This window comes from Salmo trutta, chromosome 24 (genome assembly GCF_901001165.1).
Source record: "Salmo trutta chromosome 24, fSalTru1.1, whole genome shotgun sequence".
NCBI lineage: Eukaryota > Metazoa > Chordata > Actinopteri > Salmoniformes > Salmonidae > Salmo > Salmo trutta.
Window position 1 is genome coordinate 3,429,285 of NC_042980.1, and position 9,640 is coordinate 3,438,924.

At 48.2% G+C, this 9,640-nt stretch overlaps 3 non-coding genes across 3 annotated transcripts; all 3 read right to left on the reverse strand.

The window, feature by feature from the left end:
- Positions 1-1,046: 1,046 nt before the first annotated feature.
- LOC115161573 (U2 spliceosomal RNA) lies at positions 1,047-1,232 on the reverse strand. The gene has a single exon (XR_003869294.1). It is a non-coding gene; the product is annotated as a U2 spliceosomal RNA (small nuclear RNA).
- Positions 1,233-8,023: 6,791 nt separating this feature from the next.
- Positions 8,024-8,140, reverse strand: LOC115161649 (U5 spliceosomal RNA). Its single transcript, XR_003869346.1, has one exon. It is a non-coding gene; the product is annotated as a U5 spliceosomal RNA (small nuclear RNA).
- A 582-nt stretch (positions 8,141-8,722) lies between these two features.
- LOC115161594 (U2 spliceosomal RNA) lies at positions 8,723-8,907 on the reverse strand. Its single transcript, XR_003869303.1, has one exon. It is a non-coding gene; the product is annotated as a U2 spliceosomal RNA (small nuclear RNA).
- Between the last annotated feature and the right edge of the window lie 733 nt (positions 8,908-9,640).

A 9,640-nucleotide genomic window follows, 5' to 3' on the forward strand; every position in this document is an offset into this window, starting at 1 on the left:
TAAATATTCCATTACCGTACTTCGAAGCATGTCAACCGCTGTTTAAAACCAATTTTTATGCCATTTATCTCGTAGATAAGTGATAATATTCCGACTGGGAATATGCATTGAGCCTAAAAAGCCGAATAAATTTATCCTCAGGAGCGAATCGTGCACGTGCCTCATTCAAAGGTCCTCTGAGCAGCCACTTACAAAAGGTGATAATGTGTTTCAGCCTGAGGCTCCCTCGTAAACCTTCAGGTTTTTCGCGGGTTCTGAGAGCCTATTGGAGCCCTGGGAATTGTCACGTTACAGCTAAGATCCTTACTTTTCAATAAAAAGATGCAAGACGCACGACTCCTTGTCAGACAGGGTACTTCCTGCTGAAACCTTGTCAGGTTTTTGCCTGCCATAGGAGTTCTGTTATACTCACAGACACCATTCAACAGTTTTAGAAATTCAGAGTGTTTTCTATCCAAACCTGAACAATAATATGCATATTCTAGCTTCTGAGTTGGTGTAGGAGGCAGTTAAAAATGGGAACATATTTTTTCCAAAATTCTCAATACTGCCCCCTATCCCAAACAGGTTAAGCCTAGTGCGACTATTTGTTCAAAGCCCGGAAAACACGCCAGTCGTCGTCGGGCTTGAACTCAATTGCACAGACAGACAGACAGACAGACAGACAGACAGACAGACAGACAGACAGACAGACAGACAGACACACACACACACAGAGACACACACACACAGACACCACACACACAGAGACACACACACACACAGAGACACACACACACACACACAGAGACACACAACACACACACACACACACACACACACACAGAGGACACACACACATACACACGGACACAATCCTGACCAATGTATTTTATTTATTTTTTTTAAAAATTTCAAGTAAAATTGCGGGAAAACGGGGGACCCCATGAAGGGGGCTTCGCCCTTGTTTCAGTTTGGATGATTCTTCTTTTTTTCATTCCTTCTCTTCTTCTGCTAGCTGTTTTACATAGCTTTGTGTATTTCTTTTTCCCTTGACAATGAGAGAAAAGTGTTGCACCGTTCCCGGAGGTACTGCAATACCGGGTCGATGCGTGGAGCGGACGGAGCAAGCCCCATTTCCGACTCCCTGTTCGAAAAATCCATTTAATATGTAGTCCCCCGATGGGGGACATATCAGATATTAAACTGATAAGAACAGATTTTTTTTTTTTTTTTTTTTGGGGAAAAGTTTTTATTATCACAATTCCTTTAAGGACAGCTCACATATATTTGTACATCATTTTATACACATAAAACGGCATGAACGCATAAACACAGCATTTGAAGATTACATTTAAATTTGTAAAAAAGTACATGTTGTTAAAACCAATAAAACAACCATGATTAAAAGTACTTTTCATTGTGGAAAACATCAAATCTGTAAAAGCCATTTAAAATGTGTACAAATGATTTAACAAGGTAAAACATTTTTAAGACATGAAAAACATGTTAAAAAGTCACTTGCTAAAAGGCTGTCTTCGGTCCTTTGTACAGGAGCGGGGTGAGTCCTTATCAAACTTGCCTCCTCCTGCTCTTCCGAATCAATCATCGTCCCGTCCTTCGGGGCCCAGAGGAGATGCCTCCCCTAGGTGCATCGCCCTAGGCGCCGCAGCGCTGTCAGGCCGTGGCCGCAGGGACCTTGGGTGTTGTGGGGGACCCTTCGCCTGGGGTCGAGGCCCCCTTCCTTCTGTACCACCCCAGGGCCTCTGTGGCTACCATGGCCAACTGCCTGGGGGTGGTGTCGACCTGTTTCGCTACCAGCAGGTTGCGGGAGGACCACAGTGCTGCCTTCAGACACGTGAGGGTGGGCCAGAGCTTGGTGAAAGCCTTTGATGGAATGGGCCTTCGGCCCACCCCATACAGCACGAGCTGGGGCGTTAGGTCCTCCCCTGCTGGCAGACACGAGGAGATCAGGGGGCCTACTTCCTTCCACAGGTCCCTAGCGGCTCTGCACTCCCAGAGCAAGTGCCTCACCGACTCTTCTTGGCCACAGCCTGGTCGGGGGCATGCGGATGTCCTCGCCATGCCCCGGGAGTGCATAACGGCCCTGACCGGGAGGATCTCGTGAGCGACCATCCAGGACAGGTCCCGGTGCTGATTCAGGAGAGCAGGATGGGCCACATTACGCCAAAACCGTTGTGGGCTCGCCTATAGCAAGCCCGCGCACTGGACACACTGGTTCCCGGTCCTGCACAAGAGAGAGAAGAGAGCGATGTTTAGTTAAAACTGTGACTGCTTCTTTTTCCAATTTAAAATGTCTTAAAAACTTCTGGAGCTGGGCGTAGTGTGTGGGAAGCAGGAAAGAGACTGGGGCTCGCAGGTCGACTGGGATCAGCCTCAGAGTCCTGAGGTAAGATCCCAGCCAGAACCGTGCGAGGGCCTGAGTCTTATTGGTGGCCAGGGAGGTGGCCAGAGTGAGGTGTAACGCTGTGTAGCGGCTGCCCAGGAACAAGTAGAGGTCAGGCAAGCCTTTCCCCCCCTTGGACCTGGGCCTCTTGACCACCTCCCTCCTCAGCCTCTCCCACTTGCTCCCCCACAAGAAGTAAAACAGCATCCGCTCCAGGGCTAAAAGAGTTCTCCTAGGGGGGGATAAAAACAGAACTGATTAATAAAAGCACAGGTAAAATCACTGCTTTAATGATTAAAACCTTGCCCTCAAAAGTCAGCTGTCGTAGTCCCCAAAAACCCAGTCTCTGTCTTACTGTCCCCAGGATCCCACTCCAATTTCCGCTCCCTCCTCCCTCCTGGTCAAACTTTACCCCCAGTACCCTTATGTCCGTCGTTTTAAACCGTCAGTGGTAGTCTGGTCAAGTCTGGGTCTGCCACGGTCCGAAAAATTGGGCCTCTGTCTTGTCTCTGTTCAGTCTCGCCCCAGAGGCTCGTCCGTACCAGTCAGTCCTGTCCAGGGTCCTGTCGACGGATAAAAGGTCGGTGCATAAAATGTTGACGTCGTCCATGTAAAATACGCACTTGGCGGTCATCCCCCCACTCCCCGGGATACCCACCCCACTGATCCGTTGGTCCCTTCTCAAGACCTGTGCCAGTGGTTCAATACAGGCCACAAACAGAAGAGGAGATAACGGACAGCCCTGACGGACGCCGCAGTGTACTCCCACTGCCTTTGACAGATGCCCATTTACAAGGATTTTGCTGGTGATGTCGCCGTACAGCAGTCCCACCCAAGCTAAAAACCTGTCCGGGAAACCCATTTTTTGCAGTACCTTAAAGAGGTACTGGTGCGAGACCCGATCAAAGGCTTTTTCAAAATCTAAATTTAGGACTACAAGCCGCATATTTCTGTCTCTCGCATAACAGATGGCATCTCGGATCAGTATCAGGCTGTCCGTGATCTTCCTTCCGGGAATGGCACAGGTTTGATCCGGGTGGATCACCTCCCCTAAAACAGAAGACATTCTGAGTGTTAAAACCTTGGTAAAAAGTTTACAATCAAAATTTAAAAGGGTTATCGGTCTCCAGTTCTTTAGGTCTGTCCTGTCGTTTTTCTTATATAAAAGAGTCACGATCCCCACTCTAAAACTGTCAGGTAGTCTGTCAAGGTGTTCAAAGTCAGTAAAAACAGTCAAAAGTTCGTCGGCTAAAACATCCCAAAAGGTCAGATAAAACTCCAAGGGGAGGCCGTCCTCCCCCGGTGACTTACCCCTCTTAAAATGCTTCAGTCCTTGGTCAATTTCTGTCCTCGTCAAGTCTTTTGTCAGGTCGTCTGTGTTGGGTAAGGTCTTGTCAATGTATGTTAAAACGTCCCCCATTGTTTCCTCGCATACATCTTTTACCCCAAACAGTTCCCCATAAAAATCCTCGACTACTTTTTCCATTCCTTCTGTGTCTGTTTTTAAAAGCCCATCTTTATTTTTTAAACCTGTCATTAACCTACCCTTACTAACTATTTTCTTAAAAAAGTACCTTGTGCACTTCTCCCCCTCTTCTAGTTCCCTTTCCTTGCTTCTTAAAATAACCCCTTTGCTTTTTTGTTCTGCTAAAAGTGCCATTTCCTTTTTAACTAATTTAATTTCGTGGTTAAAATCAAAGCCCTGTTGGCCTAGATTAAAATACCTTTCCAGTCGCTTTTGCAGTCCCACCATGCATCTATCTTTTTCTTTACTTTTCTTCTTTCCTATCTCTCTAAAGAAAGTCCTCGTCCTACCCTTCACCATTTCCCACCATTGTGCTCGTGTGTCAAAGAAGTCCTGTAGCGTCTGCCACTGGCTGAACTGCTCCCTGTACTGGCTAACTACTCTATCATCTTCTAAAAGGGAACAGTTCAATTTCCAGGGCCCTCTTCCCACAGTCACACCCGAAGTTAGTGAAAGGGTGCACGTCAGCATTACGTGATCTGAGAAAAAGGCAGGGGTTATTCTAGCATCAGTTGGGGGGCAGTCCCGGGTAAACAGATAGTCAATGCGAGAGGCTCTGGTGCCGTCACCACTGGTCCAGGTGAAGCCCTCCTCTCTTGGATGCAGGGTTTTAAAACAGTCGGTCAGTTTAAAATCCCTGCACAGCCCTTGCAATAAAACACTTGACCTATCTACCTTAAAATCCTCTCCCGCCCCTCTCCTGTCTGCTCTACTTAAAACACAATTAAAATCCCCACCCACGACTAGAGGATCCCTCCCTAGCAGGTGGGACTGCAAGTCTTCTAAAAGTGCGCACCGGTCATGTTTGTCGTTAAAACCATACACATTTAGCATGTTAAAATCTCTCCCCATAAAAGTACAATTGGCTAAAAGAGCACGCCCACCTACCACCACCGTGCTCCCCCTCACCACCACCTGTGGGGTCTTGATTAAAATGGCAACACCGTCGTTTTTATTAAAATTTGAGCCACTCCAAATGGAGGGCCCATGCTGCCACTTGTCCTCCCATTTCCTATAAGAGGATAAAAAGGGTAGACCACACTCCTGTAATAAAAACACATCTGAATTAAACCTTTCTAAAAAGGATAAAACCGACTGTGCTCTTCTTTCTGTTTTTATGCTTCTCACATTTATGGTGGTGATGTTAAAAGCCATAAGAGGGGTGAGTAAAAACAGTGCTTAAAAGAAAAGGCATTTAAACAGTTAAAAGGGGGTTACTTGTCTAGTGCTTCCTCTCTCTCCCGCCGGGGTAACGGGGGATGGCAGGGAGAGGAGGTTAAAACAGGACTTAAAAAGGAGATTGTGTTGGGGGAGTTGGGAGGGAAGGTTCTGGGTTCTTCCTCCCCCTGGGAGCTCTCCCATTCCAATTTGCCCTTTTTTTCATCGCCTTGTTCGGGGTCGGAGAGCTCCTCAGCATTTCTTTTTCATGGGGGGAGGTGTTCTTCCAGAATCTCCACTCCCTCTCCCGTATCTCCTGACGCTGTCTCCACAGCTTTCTCTGACACAGTCTCCATACTGTCTGACCCACTTGGGGAGTTCTCACTCAAGACCTCTCCGGGGGCCGTCTTTCTCGGCCCTTTCTCCTTCAGGGGTCACATTAATCTGGGGCAGGGGGATTGGGGGGGAGGGGGGTTTGTCCTCTCCTCCCACTTTTTCCACCACTGCACCTTCCGCGCCCTCCACTACCACCGGCTCCACCACTACCTCCTCAACCACCACCGGCTCCACCACCACCTCGGCAACTGCCGTTCCCTCCCCTTGGCGCTCAGAAGCCCGGTCCGCGGCCGCCGTCTCCCTCCTCTCGGCCCTGACCTTATTGGCCCAGGAGAAGGGGCAGCCGCGGATGAGGTGGGACCGCTCGCCACAGAGGTTGCACGACCTTCCGTTCGTGCACTCCTCGTAGCGGTGGCCCACCTCCCGGCACTTCATGCAGACGACCTTTTTACAGGCCTCTGCGAGATAGCCATGTTCACCACACTTACGGCACAGCTTAGGCTGGTCCTGGTAGTGAACATGGCCCCTATTCTCTCCGAGGACTATGGTGGATGGGATGGCTTTCAACCCACCATAGCCCCCAGGGTCCTCCCTCTGCTGGACAGTAACCCTCCAGGCCCCTGTCCAGATCCCATCGGGATCCTTCACCTGGACCAAGGGCCCCTTCACATTGCAGTACCTGCCCAGCCATACTGCAACGTCCTCCGGCTGTACGGTTTCGTTATACATACGGATAATAACGGTTTTAATGCTATTATCCGTCAGCTTGGTCACCTCAAACATTGCTGTGAGGGACCCCTGGATGTTCAGGGAGTTCTGGAGTTGCCCCCAGAACTCCCGCAGGAAGCTGGCGTTGGCAAAGCTGACATTGAAGCCCTTCCCATAGGGAAGGGCTAAGATGCAGTTTACCTGCGCGGGGTGGAAACCGAGCTCTTTCTGGAGGAATTTTCTGGAGAAATCCAATCGGGATAACTCCATTATTTTCCCTCCCTTCTCCTTTAAAAGGAGGCGCACTGCATGGTGCCTCCTCATGCCAACCTGTGCTGCTGACATGATGGAGGCCCACTCCCTTTACAGCCCAACACCAGTGAAAAGGGGGGGGAGGGGAAGGGGAAAAGGGGAGGGGAAAGGAAGGAAGGGGGGCGGGGGGAGGGAGAGGGTGTTGGGAAAAAGGGAAGGAGTGAAAGACAACCGAGGGAGCTGGCAGGCTCAGGTAGACTAAGCTAACAGGGCCTACCAGCACCACGGAACACACAACAAACTATCTAGCACAGCACCAAACTAATCTTATTGACAATGGGAAAGGACACTAGGAGGGGAATTTTTTGGTTTTATATTTTCCACAGGGGGGAGGGCACAAAAGGGAGAGACAAAAATAAACCACACAAACAAACTAAAGGCTAGAATGCTAGCAGGCCACACCAGCAGGCCAGGCTAGGCCTACCAGCTGGCAGGCCCACCAGCCAAGAGGCCTCAAAACAAAAAACCAACAAGGCACACAAACCAAGAGGGAAGACAACCTAGGGGGTAAGACTAACAAAACAAATTAATTAAAGTAAAAGGGAAGTGAAGGGATGACAACAACAAAAGGACAAACTGACTAAACAACACCTACCAAACATGAGGGACAAGAAGGCTAGCAGGCCTCACCAGCCGGCCAGGCTAGGCTAACCAGCCAGCAGGCTAGCTAGCAAAATGTCCCCCAGTTGGCAACACAAACAACAAGAAACTGAACAAAAGGAAATTTGGGGGATAAACTAAGGGTACAAGGTGGATGGGAACAAAGAAAAAACAGTCAAACAATGCCTGCCACGCCTAAGGGGCCAGGAGGCTTGCAGACCAGGCTAAGCTAAAGCTAGCAGGCCGACAAGCCAGAAAGCCACCCCAGCTAGCAGACAACACACAACTTAAGACAATGGGAGGAGCTAAGGAGGGGACTATAGGATACACGGGGGAGGAGAGATGCAAAACAGGACAAGCAGGGGAAAACACAAAATAAATTTAATAACTAAAGAAAAAGGACCAGAGGGCCTTTAAACTCACCCTACAGGTGCTGGTGCACCTGTAGTCCACCACCAAGACCACCACCTAACCCAGGACAAAGAATAAACAAAGGTGAGACAAAAAACAACAATAATGACAATAAATGATGATTTAACAAAAATAAATAGCACAATTTTCCCGGGCGCCCTCCGGCCTGTGATCGCTTCTCTGATCAAGTGCAGCACTGGCAAGGTAACTACACTTGATCTGAGCCAAAAGGCCGAGAAGCCTTTGACCCCTGCACCCGCCGGGCCCCCGGGGGTCTCGGCAGACCTCAGCGGTTTGGCAAAAGTTGTCTCCTCCCCACCCGACGCTTCCCTGGTGACAGGCGGGTGTTTTTTTTAACAAGTCGCTAATGCGTCTTTAAGTCACTAGCTCTTTAAGCCTAGTGCGACTATTTGTTCAAAGCCCGGAAAACACGTCAGTCGTCGTCGGGCTTGAACTCAATTGCCCGAGCGACTACTTTGAGTGGAAAAATACGCCGGTCGGTCGGTCGGTCAGCCGGCTTCAAGTCAAACGCCTGAGCAAAAAGTCTCGGCGTCATCTCTGTCAATTTCTCTTGAAACAAGATACCGGGCTCTGCCAGAAGCAAAGCCCTTCCAAAAATATGTTGAACTCGTAAGTGTTCCTCTCCACGGAAGTCTTTAGTAAAAGGCGAAAGGCTTGTGCGTAATGAAGAGAAACCAGAGTCGTATGGAAGTCAGAGGTCGGGGCCCGAGACACACACTGTGCACTCTAGGCCGGGTGCCCGCGGGTGGTTCCCGAACCCACTCTTCCAAGTTTGAGGGCTGTGGGTAAAAATTCACAGACAGACAGACAATCCTGGTGAAGTGATTGTATTTTTTGGGGGGTCAAAAACAGAGAGAGACAGACAGACAGACAGACAATCCTGGTGAAGTGATTGTATTTTTTGGGGGGTCAAAAACAGAGAGAGACAGACAGACAGACAGACAGACAGACAGACAGACAGACAGACAGACAGACAGACAGACAGAATCCTGGTGAAGTGATTGTATTTTTTGGGGGGGTCAAAAACAGAGACAGACAGACAGACACACACACACACAGAGACACACACACACACACACACACACACACAATCCTGGCCAATGTTTTTTTTTTTTTAAGTAAAATGGCGGGAAAACGGGGGACCCCATGAAGGGGGCTTCGCCCTTGTTTCAGTTTGGATGATTCTTCTTTTTTCATTCCTTCTCTTCTTCTGCTAGCTGTTTTACATAGCTTTGTGTATTTCTTTTTCCTTGACAATGGGAGAAAAGTGTTGCACCGTTCCCGGAGGTACTGCAATACCGGGTCGATGCGTGGAGCGGACGGAGCATGCCCCATTTCAGACTCCCTGTTCGAAAAATCCATTTAATATGTAGTCCCCCGATTGGGGACGTATCAGATATTAAACTGATAAGAACAGATTTTTTTAGATTTTTTTGAAAAAAGAATTTATTACAATCAATACCATTCATACCATACAAATCAAAATTTTCATTCAAACTAAATTAATCATGGTATTTTTAGTTCTAAAAACAAACGAAAACCCAAACAAAAACTCAGGGGAGCATCATCCCTCCCCGTCATCCTAAACACTACCTTTCCCTATCTTCCCGTCCCTAATCTAAAATAACCCCAGCCCTAAACCCCCCTTCCACCTTTCCCGGGCAGCGTGCTGCCCCCACTTCCTCTCCTCCCTCTTCATCCTCCCTCTCAAATCTCCTTCCACCCTCCTCACTATTCCTTCCACCCCCCAATCATTCCCTGTCTTGAAACCTGTTGGGGATCTTATCCCGATCTTATCCCGGTATTGGGATTCATTGTCATGTGACCATGGCGGGTAATTCAAAACTGCAAGAGTAATCATTTCAAATACTCAAATAATCAACTATTTTCCTCCATTTGAAAGATACACATCTCCTAAATCTAACCACGCTGTCCGATTTTCAAAGAGGCTTTACGGAGAATGCATAAAGTTAGGTTATGTTAGGAGAGTACATTGACAATAGCTGTGTGTAATGTTTAGCCAATTCAAAGAAGGGCATCAACAGACAGAAAACTAGCTAGAATTATGCACTTACCTTTGACAATCTGCATCAGATGACACTCATAGGACATTATGTTATACAATACATGCATTTTTTGTTCCATCAAGTTCATATTTATATCCAAAAACAGCATTTACAGTC